Genomic DNA, 23,329 nt, shown 5'->3' with positions numbered 1-23,329 from the left:
AAATTTATAGAAGAACCAACAAGAGGTGGGTATAACATAAAATTTCTTCTTTATATCTGGGGGCTAATGGATAGCACAGTCGGTTGAGCATCTGACTCTTAGTTTCAGCTCAGATCATGATCTCAGGGTCGTGAGATCAAGCCCCACATTAGGCTTCAAGCTCAACCCAGAATCTGCTTAAGATTCTCCCTTTCCTTCTGCCCCTCCCCCAGGATCTCTCTAAAATAAACAAATTTTTTAAAAATTAAAAAAGTAAAATATATCTGATAAAATTTAACCAAACTTCTTTAAAAAAAATCTATATACAGACATTCACACTCAGATAAGAAGCAATTTTGACATAAGATGGAAAGAAAATGTGTCACGATTTTGGCTGAAATTGGATAGTAATTTTTATGCCTACTCAACTGACTTGATATTTATGCTTTTTGAGCTCTAAGTTAAAGATAATTGTGTTCTGATATATAAGGAGCTGTTATAGAGATAGCACCATGAAGGCCCATAAACTACCTCTGGCCCATAGATGTGTTTTGTTTGGCTAAATAGTGTTTTTATTATTTTACACTACATCAAAAAAAATCAATTTAATTAATATATAGTGTATTATTAATTTCAGAGGTTCAGAGGTAGTTTAGTGATTCATCAGGTGCATATAACACCCACTGCTCATTACATCAGGTGCCCTCTTTAATGCCCATCACCCAGTTACCCCATCCCCCCCCACCTCCCCTCCAGCAACCGTCCATTTTTTTCTTATAGTTAAGAGTCTCTTATGGCTTGTCTACCTCTTTGACTTCATCTTATTTTATTTTTCCTTTCCTTCCCCTGTGTTCATTTGTTTTGTTTCTTAAATTCCACATGAGTGAAATCATATATTTGTCTTTCTCTGAATGATTTATTTCACATAGCATCATACCCTCTAGTTCCATACACATCATTGCAAAAGACAAGATATCATTGGTTTTGATGGCTGAGTAGTATTCTACTTTATATATATACGACTTGTTCTTTATCCATTCATCTGTCAGTGGACATCTGGGCTCTTTCCATAGTTTGACTAATGTGGACACTGCTGCTATAAACATTGGGGTGCATGTGCTCCTTCAAGTCACTATGTTTGTATCCTTTGGATAAATACCTAGTAGTACAATTGCTGGGTCATAGGGTAGCTCTAGTTTTAAGTTTTTGAGGAACCTCCATATTGTTTTCCAGGGTGGCTGAACCAGCTTGCATCCCCACCAACAGTGTAAGAGGGTTCCCCTTTCTCCACATCCTCACCAACATCTGTTGTTTCCTGAGTTGTTGATTTTAGCCATTCTGACTCATGAGAGGTGGTATCTCCTTGTGGTTTTGATTTTCCTTTCCTTGATGCTGAGTGATGTTGAGCATTTTTTAATGTGTGTTTTGGCCATTTGTATGTCTTCTTTGGAGAAATGCCTGTTCACAACACAGTGTTTTTAAACTGAATTAGTTGCCAAAAGTTAATCAGGAGTTTTTATATTACAATTTGTATGTCTAAGTACTCTTCAAAGTCGGAGGGTCTGTCATCTGTGGGTCCACATCCTTGCATGGGAAAAACCACATGGCCACAAGTGGCAGTTGTGGAATAGACAATGCTTAGTTTAAACAAGGCCTGTATTCTCCAGTTGGCCAAAGTCCACACCAGACCCTATTTATTCATTTAGATCACCTGTTTGTCCCCTATAGGTTTTGGGATCTTAGTCTTGGTTTGTTGGTAAATATATTGTATCTCACTGCCATAAAGATTACAGTTGGCTTTGAGTTAAATACATTTGGATACTTGAATAACTCATATTATTTTGCCAATATAATAAATAGAAGCACATTATAACTCTGTTGGAGTGGCAATGGCAAGCTGGACATTAATTATGCACACTAATCATTTCCACATGTTTTTGTGCAATGGTAACAAATTAATTAACTGTGTGACACCATAACAATGCTATAAAATAGGCACTCATTCCCATTTTCTAGTTGAAGAAACTGAGGCAACAGGTTAATTATGTAACTTGCTAGTAGATGGTGGATCTAGGATGCTAAGGATGCTAAGCCAGATCTGTCTGACTCCACAGTTCGATGTACTTAATACATTACAATAGCTTAGTGAGTTGTATGGCCCTAGATACATAATAAAGTCAATTTCACTTATATTATGTCCCATTCTTTGATAACATGAGACCTTAAAATAAGAAAGATTAGTACTTGGAATATAAGGGTGTGAATATTACATTCTACAAAGTTCAAATGCACCAAGAAAGATTTTGGAATCCAGTTAAAGGATTATTAGCAGAACTTGGCTAGGTGCAAACTAAACAAGAAGCCAAAAATTAAGCTTTCTATGAAAGTGTTCAATGTCTTTTGATAATTTTTTACCGTAGTAAAAATATTTTAATTATGATCTCAATATTCCTAAAAGGTATAAATATTTATGTTTTCTTGTCAAAACAGAAAAAGATTATTCCCACTTCCCTTTTTTTCACACATGCAGGACTAAATACTCCATAACTCTCTTAAAGTCTTGATTGTAACAAAGAGTCTTAGGCTTTTATCTCAGTTAAAATGAAAAACACTAATATAACTCTATTGGAAAGTTATATGGAAGTTAGGTTTAGGGATGATATAAGTGAACTGTAGCTTCATCTAAATAGCAGAAAGTTAATAAACAAAACACAGAATAGAGGTATAAGCAATAACTTAAGAGTTATAGAGATAAATACTAAAAAACTAAAAAAAAATATTGGTTAAAAGTGTTGGCAACTGGGGAGCAAGAGGAGAGGGAGAGGCCTATCTGGAGGCTCTTGATTTTCACTGTACACTTTTCTATACTATTTGTTTATTTGACTATGTGCTTATGTTACTTATTAAAAATATTAAAATGTTCTCAGAGCAGTGGTAGAAATGACACTTCATCTTTGGCTAGTTTGACAGAGAGGAATAACTTTCAAAATTGGCATACAAAATGTCAGCTTTGATATTCTATTCACTGACAAGGTTGATTAAATGTATTTTTAAATAATGCTGTGTTTCTGATAAACTTGTAAATATTAGCAAAAGTTGCTTCAGGTATAATATATATAATGTTTCAACAATTATATATGTTATTCAGTGTTCATCATGATGTGTACTCTTAATCTCCTTCACCTATTTTATCCAACCCCCACCCACCTCCCCTCTGGCAACCACCACTTTGCTCTCTATATTTGAGTCTATTTTTTGTCTCTTTTTCTCTTTGTTCATTTGTTTTGTTTCTTAAATTCCACAAGCGTGAAACAATATGGTATTTGTCTTTTTCTGACTAACTTATATTGTACACCTGAAGCTAATATAACAATGTATTGTTAATTACACTTGAATTTTTTAAAGATTTTATTTATTTATTTGACAGAGAGAGACACAGTGAGAGAGGGAACACAAGCAGGGAGAGTGGGCAGGCTTCCCACTGAGCAGGGAGTCTGATGCAGGGCTCGATCCCAGGACCCTGGGACCATGACTTGAGCCGAAGGTTGACGCTTAATGACTGAGCCACCCAGGGGCCCCTACACTTGAATTTTTAAAAATAAACAAATAGATAAAAATTTTAAAGAGAAGACAAACAATTTAAAAATGCAAGAATAAAAGCTGCTTCAGACAAAGCCTGACTTTTATTTTGAGCATTCTTAGGACTGATGAGAGGGGGGAAGCAGAATATGACAGGAAAAGCAATATTTTATGAAAATAATGTCCCAGGAACTACTGGGGATAAGCACTTATGGATAGTTATAATATTTGATAAGTGCTAGGAAATTTAAAAAAGCAATAACATATTTACTTCAATGGAAATAGACAAAATTTTACATTAATAAATAGAGAATTCAGTAAATATATAGATAAGCAAATCAATAGACAAATAAATGTAATGTGATTGAGCAATTCCTAAAGACAATGTTTAAAAATACAGGCTCTACACCTAATAATAAAATATTTCCCTTTCTTTTATTCATTTTAAAGAAGAAAAGGACCTAAATGTAAAAGCTATAACTGTAAAACTCTTAGAAGAAAACATAGTTGGAAATAGTCATGGCATTGGATTTGGTAATGATTTTCTTGAATAAGACATCAAAAAGTATGGACAACAAAAGAAAAAATAAATTAGACATCATCAGAATGAAATCATGAAATGGGAGAAAATGGTTTCAAATAATACATCTGATAAGGGATTAATATCCAGAAAGTAAAAAGAAAACCAACAAACAACAACAACAACAAAAAATCTTACAACTCAACAATAACACAAATCAAATAACTGAATTCAGAAATGAGCAAAGAACTTGAATAGACATAACTCCAAGGAAGATATAGAAATGGCCAATAAGCACATGAACAAATGCAAATTAAAACCACAAAAAGGTATCACTTCAAAACTGCAATGGACATACTATTTATGTCCTCCCCAAAACTGTAAGTTGAAATGTTAACCCCCAATGTGATGGTATTTGGTAAGTGATTAGGTCATGAGGTGGAGCCTTCATGAATGGGATTAGTGCCCTTATAAAAGAGGCCTGCCACTCTTTTAAAAAAGCATTCTTTCACCCTTCCACCATGTGAGATTACAGTGAAGAGAGTACCATCTATGAATCAGGAAGTGGGCTCTTACCAAACATTGAATGTGCTGGCACCTTCATCTTGTACTTCTCAGCCAGCAGAACTATGAGAAATGAACTTCTGTTATTTAGAAACCACACAATTAATGGTACTTTGGTTTTCTTTCCAGTTTTATTGAGGTATACTTGACATATAACATTGTGAAAGTTTAAAGTGTGCAGTGGGATGATGTAATACAAGCATTAAAAAAAAGAAAAAAGAAATGATTACAATAGGGTTAGTTAACACTTCCATCACTTCACATAATTATTTTATTTTTTGAAAACTTATAATTGCAAGTTTGTACCTTTTGAACAACATCTTCCTGTTTAATTTTTTGAGGAAATTCCATACTGTTTTCCATGGTGGCTGAACCATTTTACATTCACAACAAAAGTACACAAAGGCTCCTTCTCCTTCACAGCCTTGGCAACACTTATCTCTGTCTTTTGATAATAGTCATTCTAACAGAGAGGGAGGCAAAATGATGGAAGAGTAGGGGACCTCGTTTCATCTGGTCCCTTCAATTTAGCTAGATATCCATCAAATCTTTCTGAACACCTGTGAATTCAACCTGAGATGTAAGAAAAGAATTACTGGAATTCTACAAATAGAAAATTGACCACTTTTTGCAAGGTAAGAGGTGCAGAGAAATTAATCTGAGGGGATATATCAGAAGATAAACTGTGGGGGGAGGGAGTCTCCATAAGCTGGCTACCAGAAAGTGATAGCCTCAGAGCACAAAATCAGAACATTTAGAAGTCTGCTCCAGTGAGAGACATCCCTGCCTGAAAGACGCCCAGGTGGCAAAATGGTGCAGAATCCTAGGTGGGACAGTGTGGTCTCAGGATCCCTGGGGTCACAGAAAGAATGGGGGTGCTCTGAGCCAGCAGAGTTCCCAAGCATTGGAGCAGGGAAACCAGCTACAGTCAGCAAGCCTCTTAGCTCAGTTTGCCATAAACCATGAACCACAGCACAGTTGGGTAACTCCTTTTTATGTGGGGGCCCCACAAAGGGCAGAAAGGCAACGACTTTCTGCCTTCCCCTGGGAGGGGCAGCACAGGTGCACACCACAAGAGTCTACAGAGTTTGGTGCACACAAAAGTGAAGACTGCTTTTCCCTGAGAGTTTGCTGAAGAGATGGGCTGCAATCTTTCAGCTCTGGGGCTGGAGATTGGGGCACCACCATTTTTATTTTCATCCTCTGAAGCGTCACAGAAAGTCTTCAGGGAACAAAAGCCACACAGAGCAACCTGAAGCAGCTTACACTGAGCCCAGCCCCCTGGCAAAGGGTGGTGCAACTCCACCCAGGCAAAGACACCTGAGAGTCAGTGAAACAGGCCCTTTCCCCAGAAGACCAACAGGGACATCAGGCTAATACCAAGTCTATGGACCACACAGAACTGAAAAACTCCTGTGCTAGGGGAAAATAGTATACAGAATTTGAGGGGTTTTTTTTCATGATCTTTTTTCCTTTCAGTGTAAAATTTTCCTTTTCATTTTTTTAAGATTTTATTTATTTATTTGACTGAGAGAGACACAGTGAGAGAGGGAACACAAGTAGGGGGAGTGGGAGAGAGAGAAGCAGGCTTCCCACAAAGCAGGGAGCCTGATACGGGGCTCAATCCCAGGACCCTGGGATCATGACCTGAGCCAAAGGCAGACGTTTAATGACTGAGCCACCCAGACATCCCTAAAATTTTCCTTTTCTTTTTTCTTTTTTTCCTTTTCAACTAGTTTCTTATTTTATCAACACTTTGTTCTTTTTTTTAAGGATTTTATTAATTTATTTGACAGAGAGAGAGAGCACAAGCAGGGGGAGGGCAGGGGGAGAGAAAGAAGCAGGCTCCCTGTTGAGCAGGAAGCCTGACACAGGGCTTGATCTTAGGACCCCCAGATCATGACTTGAGCCAAAGGCAGATGCTTTACCAACTGAGCCTCTCAGGTGCCCCTCAACTCTTTGTTCTTAAGTCTTTTCTTAATTTGCACTTTTACATTTTATAGATATATTCTTCATTTTTGGTTTCCTTTCACTGTATTCAATTTTATTTTTGTATACATTTTTCTTTCTTTACAACTGTGGGATCAATTGTCTTTTAACAAACAGACCAAAATACACCCAGGACCAAGTGTATCACCCTGTTTTAGCTACCTGTTTGATTATATTCTCTCTTCCCCCACCTCCTTTTTTTTTTTTTTTTTTTTTTGGTTTCTGTTCTCTTCTGATTTGTCTAGTGTATATTTCGCTGGGGTCATTTTTGATATTTTTATTTTCATTTTTTAATTTTTTATTTCTTTTTTGTTCTCTCATTTATCCATTCTTCTCTGGACAAAATGACTAGAAGGAGGAAGTGACCACAAAAGAAAGAACCAGAGGTAATACACTCTGATACACTTTTGTTCCTTGAAGGCTTTCTGTGATGCTTCAGAGGATGAAAATAATCAATATGGATATAACTAAAATGTCAGAATTGGAGATAGTCCAAAATGGCAGAGGAGTAGGCGACCTTAGTTTCATCTGGTTCCAGGAATTCAGATAGATAGTTATCAAATGATTCTGAACACCTGAGAACTCAACCAGAGATCTAAGAAAAGGATAGCTGCAACTTTACGAATAGAAAATCCACCACTTTCTGCAAAGTAGGAGGTGTGGAGAAGTGAATCCGAGGTGATATATGGGAAGATAAACCTTGGGGGGTTGGAGCTTCCATCAGCCAGCACTGGGAAGTGATATAGCAGTGGATCACTAAATCAAAACTTTTAAAAGTCTGCTCCATTGAGGGACGTCCCTGCCTGAGAGGTGCTCAGGTGGTGAAACAGGCTGGAATCCTAGGTAGACAGTGTGGTCTCAGGATCCCCAGGATCACAACAAGACCAAGGACGCCTGAGTGTGGCAGAGTTCCCAGGCACTGGAGCAGGGAAGCCAGCTGCAATCAGCAAGCCCAGGAGTGGGTTCTCAGCTCAGGGTTGCCATATACCATGTACCGCAGCACAATCCAGAAACTGCTCCCAGAGCAGGGGCCCAGCAAGCAGCAGAACCACTGGGAAACCCCCCTCCCAGGAGGAATGGCACAGGTGCACACCAAGGAATCTGCAGAGCTTGGAGACTCAAAATGGAAATGGGTGCCTGAAATAGAAATGCTCAGTCACAGGCTGGGTGAGCACAGAGTGTGGATGGAGACTAGGGAGACAGGAGTGATTGACTGCTTTTCCCTGAAAGCACACTTAGGAGTGGGGCCCTGAGCTTTCAGCTCCAGGGTTGGAGATTGGGAGGCTGCTATTTTCATTCTCATCCTCTAAAGGGTTATGGAAAGCCTTTAGGGAACAAAAGCCACATAGAGCAACCCAGAGCCACTTACTAAGCTTGGCCCCTTGGCAAGGGAAGTGCATTTCCACCCAGGGCAAAGACACTTGAGAATCAAAGCAAGAGGCCCCTCCCTCAAAAGATCAGCAAGAACATCTGGCTAAGACCAAGTTTACTGATTATAGAGAACTGCAAAATTCTAGTGCTAAGGGAAAATAGTGAGTAAGGAAAGGGTTAAGGTATAGGCAGGGAGAAATAGGAGGCCCCTGACTAGGCTCTGAAACTATTCCTAGAAAGCAAAAGCTCTAAGCCAAAGTGAACAATAGATAAGGAAATAGACCAGACCACCTGGCCCTGGTTGTTAGGAAGTATTTTTCTTTGGTGGCTACAGCATAATCATAGAAAATTATCAAACCTTGAAGAATTAAGTCATTAGGGTATTATCAATAGTCCTTGCTCAAACCAAGATGACACAAGAATCTCAAGGCCACAAGGTTTCCAGTCAGTTCTCAATAAAAGACTGCCACTAAAAGCCCTCAGTGGCAGCCCATTTGGGACCCCTCTGACTCTAGAGAGTTTTGCTTTCCTTTCTGCTCTCATCTTCACTTAATAAACTTCGACCTTGATCCCCAAAGCAGACAAAGATCCCACTAAAAAGGAGATTTAGAGACCAATATCCCTGATGAACATGGATGCCAAATTTCTCATCAAGATATTTGACAATAGGATCCAACAGTGCATTCAAAGGATTATTCACCACAACCAGGTGGGATTTATTCCTGGGATGCAAGAGTGGTTCAACATCCACAAATCAATCAACGTGATACATCACATTGACAAAAGAAAGGACAAGAACCATATGACCCTCTCCATTGATGCAGAGAAAGCATTTGACAAAATACAGCATCCTTTCTTGATTAAAACTTGCCACAGTGTAGGAATAGAGGAAACATAGCTCAAAATCATAAAAGCCATCTATGAGAAGCACACAGTGACTATCATTCTTAATGGGGAAACAGTGAGAATTTTTCCCTTAAAGTCAGGAACATGACAAAGATGTCCAGTCTCACTATTCTTCAACATAGTTTGGAAGTCCTAGCCTCAGCAATCAGAAAACAAAAAGAAATAAAAGGTATCCAGATTGGTAAGCAAGAAGTCAAAGTTTCACTCTTTGCAGATGATATGATACTATATGTAGAAAACCCAAAAGACTCCACAAACAAATTGCTAGAACTGAAACAGGAATTCAGCAAAGTTGCAGGATAGAAAATCAACACATAAAAGTCTGTTGCATTTCTATACATGAATAATGAAGCAGCAGAAAGAGAAATTAAGGAACCAATCCCATTTATAATTTCACTAAAACCTATAATATACCTAGGAATAAACCTAACCAAAGAGTGAAAGGATCTGTACTCAGAAAACTATAGATCACTCAATAAAAGAAATTGAGGAAGACACAAAAGAATGGAAAAACATCCACACTCATGTATTGGAAGAACAAATATTGTTAAAATGTCTTTGCTACCCAAGGCAATCTACACATTCAATGCAATCAAAATACCACCAGCATTTTTCACAGAGCTGGAACAAACAATTCTAAAATTTGTATGGAACCAGAAAAGACCCCAAATAGTCAAAGGAATGTTGAAAAAGAAAACCAAAGCTGGAGGCATCACGATTCTGGACTTCAAGCAGTATTACAAAACGGTAATCATCAAGACTGTATGGTACTGGCACAAAAGCAGTCACATTGATCAATGGAATGGAATAGAGAGCCCAGCAATGGACCCTCAACTCTATGGTCAACTAATCTTTGACAAAGCTAGAAAGAATATCCAATGGAAAAAAGACATTCTCTTCCACAGTGGTGTTGGGAAAATTGGAAAGCCACATATAGAAGAATGAAACTGGACCACTTTCATACACCATCACAAAAATAAATTCAAAATGGATAAAAGATCTACATATGAGACAGGAATCCAACAAAATCCTGTAGGAGAACACAGGCACCAACCTCTTTGACCTCAGCCATAGCAACTTCTTGTTAGACATACCTGGAGGCAAGGAAAACAAAAGCAAGAATGAACTATTGAGACTTCATTAAGATAAAAGCCTCTGCACAGCAAAGGAAACAATCAAGAAAACTAAAATGCAACCTACGGAATGGGAAAAGCTATTTGCAAGTGTCTTATCTGATGAAGGACTGGTATCCAAAATCTATAAAGAACTTATCAAACTCAACTCCCAATAAACAAAAAATCCAGTCAAGAAATGGGCAGAAGACATGAACAGATATTTCTCCAAAGAAGACATACATACAAGTGGCTAACAGACACATGAAATAAAGCTCCACATCACTCAGCATCAGGGAAAGGCAAATCAAAACCACAATGAGATACCACCTCACACCAGTCAGAATGGCTAAAATGAACAACTCAGGAAACAACAGATGTTGGCAGGGATGTGGAGAAAGGGGAACCCATTTACACTGTTGGTGGGAATGTAAACTGGTGCAGCCACTCTGGAAAACAGTATGGGGGTTCCTCAAGATGTTAAAACTAGAGTTACCCTATGGACCCAGCACTACTAGTTATTTATCCAAAGGATACAAAAATAAGTGATTCAAAGGAACACATGCACCCAATGTTTATATCAGCAATGTCCACAATATCCAAAACATGGAAAGAGCCCAAATTTCCATCAACTGATGAATGGATAAGGAAAATATGATAGATACACACACACACACACACACACACACACAGAGGAATATTACTCAGCCATCAAAAAGAATGAAACTTTGTCATTTGCAATGACGTGGATAGAACTAGAGGGTATTGTGCTAAGTGAAATAAGTTATTCAGAGAAAGATAAATATCATATGATTTCATTCATATGTGGAATTTAAGAAACAGGTGATCATAGGGGAAGGCAAGGAAAAATAAAACAAGACAAAAACAGAGAGGGAGGCAAACCATAAGAGACTATTAAGTATATAGAACAAACTGAGGATTGCTGGAGGGGAGGTGGTGGTGGGGTAGGGTAAATGGGTAATGAACAGGAAGGAGGGCAGTTGTTGCAATGAGCATTGGCTATTATATGCAAGTGTTGAATCACAATAAATTCTACCCTTGAAACTAATACTACACTATATGTTAACTAACTTAAATTTAAATAAAATAAAATAAAATATTGAAAGAAACAAAAGTTTGAACCTGTTTTAAAAGCAAATTTTTACTCCCCCCAATATTTTATGTATATGATATCATACTTTAAATCCTTTTATATTGTGACTCCCCTGGGTGATTATTGGTTTTATTGCTTTTGTACTTTAACTGCTATACTGGTTGTATAAATGATTAATCTACTACATTTATTATGTATGTATTTATGAATTGTAATTTATGAATTATTCCCTTTCCTAATTCTGTTACTCTAGATTATGGCCTTTCCTTTTCTATTGAAAGAATTAACATTTCTTGAAAACACTGTTTTAGTAGTGGTAAACACCTTTAAGTTTTGTTTAGGAAACTCTTTCACTATGCTTTCATGCTATGATAGCCTCACTTGGTAGAGTATTCTTGGTTACAGATTTTTTCCTTTCAGCACTTTGAATATATCACCACACTCTTCTGGCTTGCAAGTTTTCTGCTGAAAAATCAGAGGATAGCCTTAAGCAATTTCCCTTATATGGAACTGTTTTCTTTTGCTGCATTTAAAAGTCTTTATCACTAATTTTTTAAAGTTTTTATATTAATTCTATGTAGTTAACATACAGTTTTATATTAGGTTCAGGTGTACAATATAGTAATTCAACACTTCCATACATCACCCTGTGCTCATCAGGGCAAGTGGGCTTCTTAATCCCCATCACCTATTTAACCTGTTCCACACCCCCTCCACTCTGATAACCATCAGATTGTTTTCCATAGTTAAGAGTCTGTTTCTTGCTTTCTCTCTCTCTCTCTTGCTTTATCCATTTGCTTCTTTGTTTTGTCTCTCAAATTCTACATATGAGTAAAATCATATGGTATTTGTCTTTCTCTGACTGATTTATTTCACTTAGCATTATACTCTCTAGCTCCATCCATGTGGGCCCTGGGACTACCTCTGAGAGAATTGCTGTGGGTTCACACCAAGGGAGGCTGTGGTTTTCAGCAGTGCATACAGTAGTGGAGACTGTTTGTCCTGGAGGGTTTATTAAAGGGCAGACTGTGAATTTTCTGTTCTGGGCCAGAGGTTTGGCTGCAGCCATTTTTGCTCTGATCATCTGAAGAGAACAGGAAACCCCCCAAGGAAAAAAAGCTACACAGAAGACTGGTTTCCACTGGGCCCATACCCCTGACAAGGGGTGGGAAAACTCCACCCAGGCAGGGTTACTCAAGAAACAGTGGGGCAGGCCCCTCTCCCAGAAGACAGGCTGGAAGAACAGGTGGACAACAATTCTATGGATCCCATAAAACTGTAAAATCCCAATGCTAGGGGAAAATTATATATTGAGCTCCAGGTGTGGCCTCATGAATTCTTTATTTTTCAGATAAGATTCTCCTTTCCTTTTTCTTTTTTTCTTTTTCTTATGCTTTATCACTGTTTTTTTTTTCTCTTTTTACCTTCTTATCTCAACTAGATGTTTATTATATCAACTTATATTTCATAGTCCCTTTTTAAATTGTATTTTTTCACACCTGTATTTTTTATAGATATATGCTTTATTTTAGTCCTTTTTACACTATTCAAATTTACCTTTATATATATACAAGTTTTACTTTCCATATAATTTTTGGACATAATGTCCTCTAACACACAGACGAAAATACACCCAGGAACAACTGAAATACACCATTTTGTCCACACTGAGAGATTATAATCCCCCATTCCTCACCCCTTTTTATTTTTTTAATTTATAAATTTTATCCTTGTGTTTTATTTTGGCTTTGTTTTCTCAATGGTGGCTTTCAGACCACTCCAGATTTTGCTACAGTGCATGTTGCTTGGGTCATGGTTGATATTTTGGACTATGCTTATTCACTCAATCATCCCTCAACAAAATGACTAGCAGGAGGAACTCTCAACAAAGAAAAGAAAGAGAGACAATGTCCTCTGCCACAGAACTAATGTATATGGATATAAGCAAGATGTCAGAGATAGATTGCAGGATAGAAATCATAAAGTCAATAGGTAGGCTTGAAAAAAGCATTAGTGACAATATAGAATCTCTAAGAGCAGAAATGAGATCTAATCAAGCCGAACTAAAAAATGCTATGAATGAGATCCAGTCTAAACTGAATACTCTAACAGCCAAGGTAAATGAGGCAGAAGATAAAACTAGTGATCTAGAAGATAAGCTGATGAAAAGAAAGGAAGCTGAGGAAAACAGAGATAGGCTGCTAGTAGCACAAGAGAAAAGGCTTGGAGAGATTAATGATACCATGAAATGTGACAATATCAGACTTATTGGGATTCCAGAGGGGGTGCGGGGGGCATAGAAGGTATATTTGAGCAAATCATAGCTGAGAACTTCCCTAATCTGGGGAAGGAAACAAGCCTTTGAGTCCAAGAGACAGAGAGGACCACTCCAAAATAAAAAAAAATAGATCAACACCCTAACATATATTAGTGAAGCTTGCAAATTTTACAGCCAAGGAAACAATCCTGAGAATAGCCAGGGAGAGGAGGTTCCTTATATATGGAGGGATGAAGATCAGAATAACATCAGACCTGTCCACAGAAGCCTGGCAAGCCAGAAAGGGCTGGCAAGACATATTCAGGGTACTAAATAAAAAGAATATGCAGCCAAGAATACTTTATCCAGCAAAGCTGTCATTCAGAATGGATGGAGAGATAAAGAGCTTTCAGGACAGGCAGAAACTGAAAGAATATGGGACCAGCAAGCCAGCACTGCAAGAAATATTAAGGGGGAATCAGTAAGCGAAGAGAGAACTAAAGAATTCTAGACCAGAAACAAACAGAGAAACTCTATAGAAACAGGGACTTTACAGGCTATACAATGGCACTAAATTCATATCTTTCAATATTTACTCTGAATGTAAATGGGCTGAATGCTCCCATCAAAAGAAACAGGGTTTCAGATTGATTGAAAAGCAGGACCCATCCATATGCTGTCTAAAAGAGACTCATTTTGAACCTAAAGACACCGTCAGATTGAAACTAAGGAGATGGTCACAGCTTCGTAATATAGCTGGAAATCAGGCAACGTGATGCCCCCAGCCTTGTTTTTCTTTTTCAACATTTCCTTGGTGATTCAGGGTCTTTTCTGATTCCATTCAAATTTTAGGATTGTTTGTTCCAGCACTTTGAAAAATGTCATTGGAATTTTGATCGGGATGGTATTGAAGGTATAGATTGTTCTGGGTAGCATAGACTTTTTAACAATGTTTGTTCTTCTGATCCATGAGCATGGAATATTTTTCCATCTTTTTGTGTCTTCTTCAATTTCTTTCATGAGTGTTCTATAGTTCTTAGAATATAGATCCTTTACCCCTTTGGTTAGGTTTATTCCGAGGTATCTTATGGCTTTTGGTGCTATTGTAAATGGAATCGTTTCTTTAATTTCTCTTTCTACAGTTGCATTATTAGTGTATAAGAAAGCAACTGATGTCTGTGCATTGCTTTTCTATCCTGCCACATTACTGAATTGCTGTATGAGTTCTAGTAATTTGGGGGTGGAGTCTTTTGGGTTTCCCACATAAAGTATCATGTCATCTGCGAAAAGAGAGAGTTTGACTTCTTCTTTGCCAATTTGAATACTTTTTATTTCTTTTTGTTGTCTGATTGCTGTTGCTAGGACTTCTAGTACTATGTTGAACAACAGTGGTGAGAGTGGGCATCCTTGACGTGCTCCTGATCTTAGGGAAAGGCTCTCAGCTTTTCCCCATTGAGGATGATATTTGCTTGAGGATGAACTTGAGGAATGTTCCCTCTATCCCTATACTCTGAAGAGTTTTAATCAGGAAAGGATGATCTATTTTGTTAAATGCTTTTTCTGCATCGATTGAGAGGACCATATGGTTCTTCTCTCTCCTCTTATTAATGTGTTCTATCACATTGATTGATTTGCAAATGTTAAACCACCCTTGCATCCCAAGATAGCATGGTACTGTCACAAAAACAGACATATAGCCCAATGGAACAGAATAGAGTACCCAGATATGGACCCTCAACTCTATGTCAAATAATCTCCGGCAAAGCAGGAAAAAATATGCCATGGAAAAAAGACAGTCTCTTCAATAAATGGTGCTGGGAAAATTGGACAGCCACATGCAGAAGAATGAAACTCAAGCATTCTCTAACACCATACACAAAAATAAACTCAGAATGGATGAAAGACCTCAATGTGAGACAGGAATCCATCAAAATCCTAGAGGAGGACATAGGCAGTAACCTCTTTGACATTGGCCACAGCAACTTCTTTCAAGATACATCTCCAAAAGCTAGTGAAACAAAAGCAAAAATGGGACTTCAACAAGATAAAAATCTTCTGCACAGCAAAGGAAACAGTCAACAAAACAAAGAGGCAACCCACACAATGGGAGAAGATATTTGCAAATGACACTACAGATAAAGGGCTTGTATCCAAGATTTATAAAGAACTTCTCAAACCCAACACCCAAAAAACAAATAATCAAGTCAAAAATGGGCAGAAGACCTGAAAAGACACTTCTCTGAAGAAGACATACAAATGGCTAATAGACACATGAAAAAATGTTCATCATCACTAGCCATCAGGGAAATTTAAATCAAAACCACATTGAGATACCACCTTACACCAGTTAGAATGGCAAAAATTGACAAGGCAAGAAACAATAAATGTTGGAGAGGTTGTGGAGAAAGGGGAACCGTCTTACACTGTTGGTGGGAATGCTAGTTGGTACAGCCACTTTGGAAAACAGTGTGGAGGGTCCTCAAAAATTTAAGAATAGAGCTACCCTATGACCCAGCAATTGCACTGCTGAGTACTTACCCCAAAGACACAGATGTAGTGAAATGAAGGGCCATATGCACCCCAATGTTCCTAGCAGCAATGTCCACAATAGCCAAACTGTGGAAAGAGCCTAGATGCCCTTCAACAGATGAATGGATCAAGAAGATGTGGTCCATATATACAATGGAATATTACTCAGCCATCAGAAAGGATGAATACCCAACTTTTACATCAACATGGATAGGACTGGAGGAGATTATGCTATGTGAAAAAAGTCAAGCAGAGAAAGTCAATTATCATATGGTTTCACTTATTTGTTGAACATAAGGAATAGCATGGAGGACATTAGGAGAAGGAAGGGAAAAATGGGGGGGAGATCGAAGGGAGAGATGAACCATGAGAGACTATGGACTCTGAGAAACAAACAGGTTTTTAGAGGGGAGGGGGGAGGGGGGGTTACTTAGCCTGGTGATGGGTATTAAGGAGAACACGTACTGCATGGAGCACTAGGTGTTATACGAAAGCAAGGGATCCTGGATCACCACATCAAAAACTAATGATGTATTGTATGGTGACTAACATAACATAATAAAATTTAAAAAGTTAAAAAAAAAAGAAACTAAGGAGATGGAGAACCGTTTACCACACTAATGGACCTCAAAAGAAAGCTGGGGTAGCAATCTTCATATCATACAAATTAGATTTTTAACCAAAGACCATAGTAATAGATGTAGAAAGACACTATATCATACTTAAAGTGTCTATCCAAGAAGAAGATCTAACAATTTTAAATATTTATGCCCCAACTTAGGAGCATCCAATTTTATAAACCAATTAATAACCAAAATAAAGAAACATATTGATAATAATATATTAATAGTAGGAGACCTCCACACTCCACTCACAGCAATAGACAGATAATCTAAGCAGATTAACAGAAAAAGAAGAGCTTTGAATGATACATTGGACAGATGGACTTCACAGATATATACAGAACACTCTACCCTAAAACAACAGAATATTCATTCTTCTCAAGTGCACATGAAACTTTCTCCAGAATATATCACATACTGGGTCACAAATCAGGTCTCAACCACTAGCAAAAGACTGAGATTATTACCTGCATATTTTCAGACCACAATGCTGTTAAACTGGAACTCAACCACAAGAAGAAACTTGGAAGGAACTCAAACACTTGGAAGTTAATGGGCACCCAGCTAAAAAATGATTGGGTCAACCAGGAAATTTAAAAAGAACTTAATTCATTGAAACTAATAAGAATGAAAACACATTGGTACAAAATCCATGGGATACTACAAAGGCGGTCTTAAGAGGGAAATACATAGCCATTCAAGCCTCTCTCAAAAAATTAGAAAAATCCCAAATGCACAACCTAAACTTACACCTAAAGGACCTGTAGAAAGAACAACAATTAAGGCCTAAATCAAGCAGGAGAAGAGAAATAATAAAGATTAGAGCAGAAATCAATAAACTAAAAACCAGAAAAACAGTAGAACAGAAAAAAAAAAATAGAAGCTAGTTCTTTGAAAGACTTAATAAGATTGATAAAACACTTGTCAGATTTATCCAAAAGAAAAGGGAAAGGACCCAAATCAACAAAGTTATGAATGAAAGGAGAGCGATCACGACCAACACCAAGGAAATAGAAACAATTCTTAGAAATTATTACCAGCAACTATATGCGAATAAATGAAGCAATCTGGAGAAATAGATGCATTCCTGGAAACTTATAAATTACCAAGACTGAAACAGTAAGAAATAGACAATCTGATTAGACCAATAACAAGTAAGGAAATTGAGAAGTAATCAAATTTCCCCAAAAACAAGAGTCCAGGGCTTTCCAGGGGAATTCTACCAAACATTTAAAAAAGAAATAATACCTATTCTACTGGAGCTGTTTCAAAAAAAAAAAAAGAAATACAAGGAAAACTTCCAAACTCGTCCTATGAGGCCAGCATTACCCTGATCCCCAAACCAGAAAAAGACCCTGACAAAAAGGAGAATTACAGACCAATATCTCTGATGAACATGGATGCCAAAATACTCAAGATCCTAGCCAATAGGATCCAACAGTATATTAAAAGGATTATCCACCATGACTAGGTGGGATTTATTCCTGGGAAGCAAGGATGGTTCAACATTCACAAATCAATCAATGTGATAGAGTACATTAATAAAAGAAAAGACAAGGGGCGCCTGGGTGGCTCAGTTGGTTAAGTGACTGCCTTCGGCTCAGGTCATGATCCTGGAGTCCCTGGATTGAGCCCTGCATCGGGCTCCCTGCTCGGCAAGGAGCCTGCTTCTCCCTCTGACCCTCCCCCCTCTCATGTGCTTGCTCTCTCTCATTCTCTCTCTCTCAAATAAATAAAATCTTTAAAAATAAATAAATAAAGAAAGAAAGAAAGAAAGAAAAGAAAAGAAAAGACAAGAACCCTATGATCCTCTCCATTGATGCAGAAAAAGTGTTTGACAAAATATAGCATCCTTTCCTGATTAAAACTCTTCAAATTATAGGGATAGAGGGTACATTCCTCAATATCATAAAAGCAATCTATGAAAAGCCCACTCAAATATCATTCTCAATGCAAAAAAAGTGAGAGCTTTTCCCTTAAGGGCAGGAACATGACAGGAATGCCCACTCTCACCACTATTGTTCAACATAGTACTAGAAGTCCTAGCTTCAGCAATCAGACAACAAAAAGAAATAAAAGGCATTCAAATTAGCAAAGAAGAAATCAAACTCTCACTCTTCACAGATGACATGATACTTTATGTAGAAATCCCAAAAACTCCACCCCCAAATTAATAGAACTCATACAGAAATTCAGCCAAGTGGCATGATACAAACTCAATGCACAGAAATTAGTTGCATTTCTGTACACTAACAATGTAACTGAAGAAAAAGAAATTAAGGAATTGATTCCATTTACAGTAGTATCAAAAACCATAAGACACCTAGGAATAAACCTGATCAAAGAAGTAAAGGATCTATACTCTATAAAGTACAGAACACTTATGAAAGAAATGGAGGAAGTCACAAAGAGTTGGAAAAACATTCCATGCTCATGGACTGGAAAAACAAACATTGTTAAAATATCTATGCTGCCCAGAGCAATTTACACTTTCATTGCAATCCCTATCAAAATACCATTGACATTTTTCACAGAGCTGGAACAAACAATTCTAAAATTTGTGTGGAACCAGAGAAGACCCCGAATCGCCAGGGGAATGTTGAAAAGGAACACCAAAGCTGGGGACATCGCAATGCCTGACTACGAGCTATATTACAAAGCTGTAATCATCAAGACAGCATGGTACTGGCACAAAAACAGACACATAGATCAATGGAACAGAATAGAGAGCCCAGAAATGGACCCTCAACTCTATGATCAACTAATCTTTGACAAAGCAGGAAATAATAACCAATGGGAAAAAAGACAGTCTCTTCAGTAAATGGTTCTGGGAAAATTGGACAACCTTATGCAGAAAAATGAAACTGGATCATTCTCTTACACCATACACAAAGCTAAACTCAAAATGATCTTAATATGAGACAGGAATCCATCAAAATCCTAGAGGAGAACATAGGCAGTAACCTTTTTGACATCGGCCTCAGCAACTTCTTTCAAGAGCCATCTCTAAACACAAGGGAAACAAAAGCAAAAATGATCTTTTGGGAATTCAAGTTAAAAAGCTTCTGCACAGCAAAGGAAACAGTCAACAAAATTAAGAGGCAAGCCAGGGAGTGGGAAATTATGTTCACAAATGATATTTCAGATAAAGGGCTGGTATCTAAGATCTATAAAGAACTTCTCAAATTCAACACCCAAAAAACAAATAATCTAGTCAAGAAATGGGCAGAAGACATGAACAGACACTTCTCCAAAGAAGATATACAAATGGCCAACAGCACATGAAAAACTGTTCAACATCACTAGCCATCAGGGAAATACAAATCAAAACCACAATGAGATACTACCTTACACCAGTTAGAATGGTAAAAATTAACAAGACAGGAAACAACAAATGTTGATGAAGATGTGAGAAAGGGGAACTCTCGACAATATTGGTGGGAATGCAAACTTGTACAGCCACTCTGGAAAACAGTATGGAGGTTCCTCAAGACGTTAAAAATAGAACTACCCTATGACCCAGCAATTGCACTCTTGGGTATTTACCCCATGACACAGATGTAGTGAAAAGAAGAGGCACATGCACCCCAATTTTCATAGCAATAATATCCACAATAGCCGAACTGTGGAAAGAGCCGAGATGCCCTTCAACAGATGAATGGATAAAGATGCGGTTCATATATACAATGGAATATTACTCAGCCATGAGAAAGGATGAATACCTACCATTTCCATTGACATGGATGGAACTGGAGGGGATTATGGTAAGTGAAATAAGTCAAGCAGAGAAGGACAATTATCATATGGTTTCACTCAGATGAGGGACATAAGGAATAGTGCAGAGGACCATAGGGGAAGGGAGGTAAAACTGAATGGAAGAAATCAGAGAGGGGGACAAACCATGAGAGACTCTGGACTCTGGGAAACAAACTGACGGTAACAGAAGGGAGGTGGTGGGGGGATGAGGTAGCTGGGTGATAGGTATTAAAGAGGGCATGAGTTGAGGTGTGCACTGGGTGTTATATGTAATTAATGAATGTTGAACCCTACATCAAAAACTCATGATGTGGGGCGCCTGGGTGGCTCAGTCATTAAGTGTCTGCCTTCGGCTCAGGTCATGATCCCATGGTCCTGGGATCAAGCCCCTCATCGGGCTCCCTGCTCAGTCGGAAAGCCTGCTTCTCCCTCTCCCACTCCCCCTGTTTGTGTTCCCTCTCTTGCTGTCTCTCTCTCTGTCAAATAAATAAATAAATAAGTAAATAAATAAATAAATAAAATCTTAAAAAACGCTAATGATGTACTGTATGTTGGCTAACTGAACATAATAATAAAAAAATGTTTGGAAGAAATCACCTGTAAATCCATCTTGCCCTGGACTTTTGCTTTTTGGGAATTTTTGATTACTGACACAATTTCTTTGCTTGTTATCAGTCTGTTCAATATTTCTGTTTTTTCCTGTTTCAGTTTTGGTAGTTCATATTTCTAGGAATTTATCTGTTTATTTGTTGGCATATAGTTTTTCATAATATTCTTTTGTTATCACTTGTATTTTTGTGGTATTGGTTGTTATTTTTTCTCATTCATTTGGGGTTTTATTTATTTGAGTCCTTTCTCTATTTTTCCTGGTAAGTCTGGCTAGAGGTTTATAAATTTCATTGGTATTTTTCAAAGAACAAACTCCTAGTTTCATTGATCTGTTCTATTTTTTTTTTTTTAGTCTCTATATCATATATTTCTGCTCTAATCTATTATTTCCTTCTTTCTGCCGGTTTTAAATTTTGTTTGTTGCTGTTTTTTTTTCTTTTTAAAAATATGTATTTACTTGAAGGGGGGAAATCGGAGGAGGAAACAAACCATGAGAGACTATGGACTTTGAGAAACAAACTGAAGGTTCTAGAGGGGAGGGGTGTGGGGGTATGGGCTAGCTTGGTGATAGGTATTAAAGAGAGCACGTACTGAATGGAGCACTGGGTATTATATGCAAACAATGAATCATGGAACACTACATCAAAAACTAATGATGTAATGTATGGTGATTAACATAACATAATAAAATAAAATTTAAAAAATATATATGTATTTACTTATTTTAGGGAGAGACAGTATGAGTGGGAGGAGTGGGAGAGGCAGAGGGATAGGAGGAGAGAAACACAAGCAGACTCTGAGCTGAGTCCAGCGTGTGATGTGGGGCTCTATCTCACGACCTGAGCTGAAGCCTAGAGTTGGATGCATAACTGACTGTGCCACCCAGGTGCACCTATTGTTGCTTTTCTAGTTCCTTTAGGTATAAAGTTAGGTTGTTTATTTGAAATTTTTCTTGCTTCTTGAAGTAGGTCTGTATTGCTAGAAACTTACCTCTCAGAATCGCTTTTGCAGCACCTCAAATATATGGACTGTCATGCTTTCATATTCATTTGCTTCCATATACTTTTTTATATATATTCTTATTTCTTGGTTGCCACATTCATTGTTTAGTAGCATGTTATTTAACTTCCATGTATTTTTTGTTTTTCCGTATTTTTTCCTTGTGGTTGACTTCTAGTTCCATAGAAGAATGGAGAGAGGCTGTTCCCTCTTCATGAAGTGCATCTGTGAGAGGTGGCATTGCCTCTTCAGGGACAAAATTCACCATTTCCCTCTCCCACTGCTCAGCATACATGCAGAGAAACCCTGCTAGGGCAGCTCAACTGGACACTGGCTGTTTAGACTGCTTTGCTCCAAATGCCATGCCCCTGCACTCTGGCATACTGCCCTTCTGGGTCAAAACTGCATCAGTCCCAGTACAGTGGAATGCTCTCCCAGACCAGTGCATGTGCCTGCCACACCAGGTCCCTAAAGTTTGGAGTTTTAAAAGTTTTAAAAGTCAGGTGGCTTGGCTTGGAAAGAGCCCAAAGTGCTCTTTCTGAATTGCTCCAGGCATGTAGGCAACCTGGAGACAGACAGTGTGGTAACAGTGATCTGAAAAATGCCTAAGACACACAAGGGGAAATTGTTAGCTCTTCTGGGAGGTCTTCCTGAGAGCAGAAATCATTGGAATCCCTTCTCCTGGGACAAAAGAGCTGAATGGAACCACTTTCTGGCCCCCTTTCTCTCTCTTTCTTCTGGATTCCTCTGATATGAATATTATTACATTTGCTGGAGTCACTGAGTTCCCTAAGATAGAGTTTCCCAGACAAACAAAAACTAAAGGAGTTAGTGACCACTAAACCAGCTCTGCAAGAAATATTAAAGGGGACTCTGAGTGGGAAGGAAAGACCAAAAGTGACAAAGACTAGAAAGGAAGAGAGAAAACCTCCAGAAACAATGACAAAACAAATAAAAAATGGCAATAAATACATATCTATCAATAATTGCTTTGAATGTAAATGGACTAACTACTCCAATCAAAAAACATAAGGTGCCAGAATGGATAAAAAAACAAGACCTATCTATATGCTCCCTAAAGACACCCATGTTAGACCTAAAGACATCTGCAGATTGAAAGTAAGAGGATGGAGAAACATTTATCATGCAAATGGATGTCAAAAGAAAGCACAAGCATGGGGAGTGGCAGGCAGAGGGAAAGGAAGAAACAGGCTCCCTGCTGAGCCGAGAGCCCAATGTGGGTCTCGATCCCAGGATTCTGGGATCATGACCTGAGCCAAAGGCAGATGCTTAATCCACTGAACCACCCAGGTGCCCCAAATAAATAAAATCTTAAAAAAAATAAGTCAGTCAGAGAAAAACAAATACCATATGATTTCACTCATATGTGGAATTTAAGAAACAAAACAGATGAACATAGGG

The sequence above is a fragment of the Leptonychotes weddellii genome, chromosome X, assembly GCF_054177405.1.
Source record: "Leptonychotes weddellii isolate Sample4059 chromosome X, ASM5417740v2, whole genome shotgun sequence".
NCBI classification, from domain to species: Eukaryota; Metazoa; Chordata; class Mammalia; order Carnivora; family Phocidae; genus Leptonychotes; species Leptonychotes weddellii.
Note: the sequence above shows the minus strand (reverse complement) of the source record.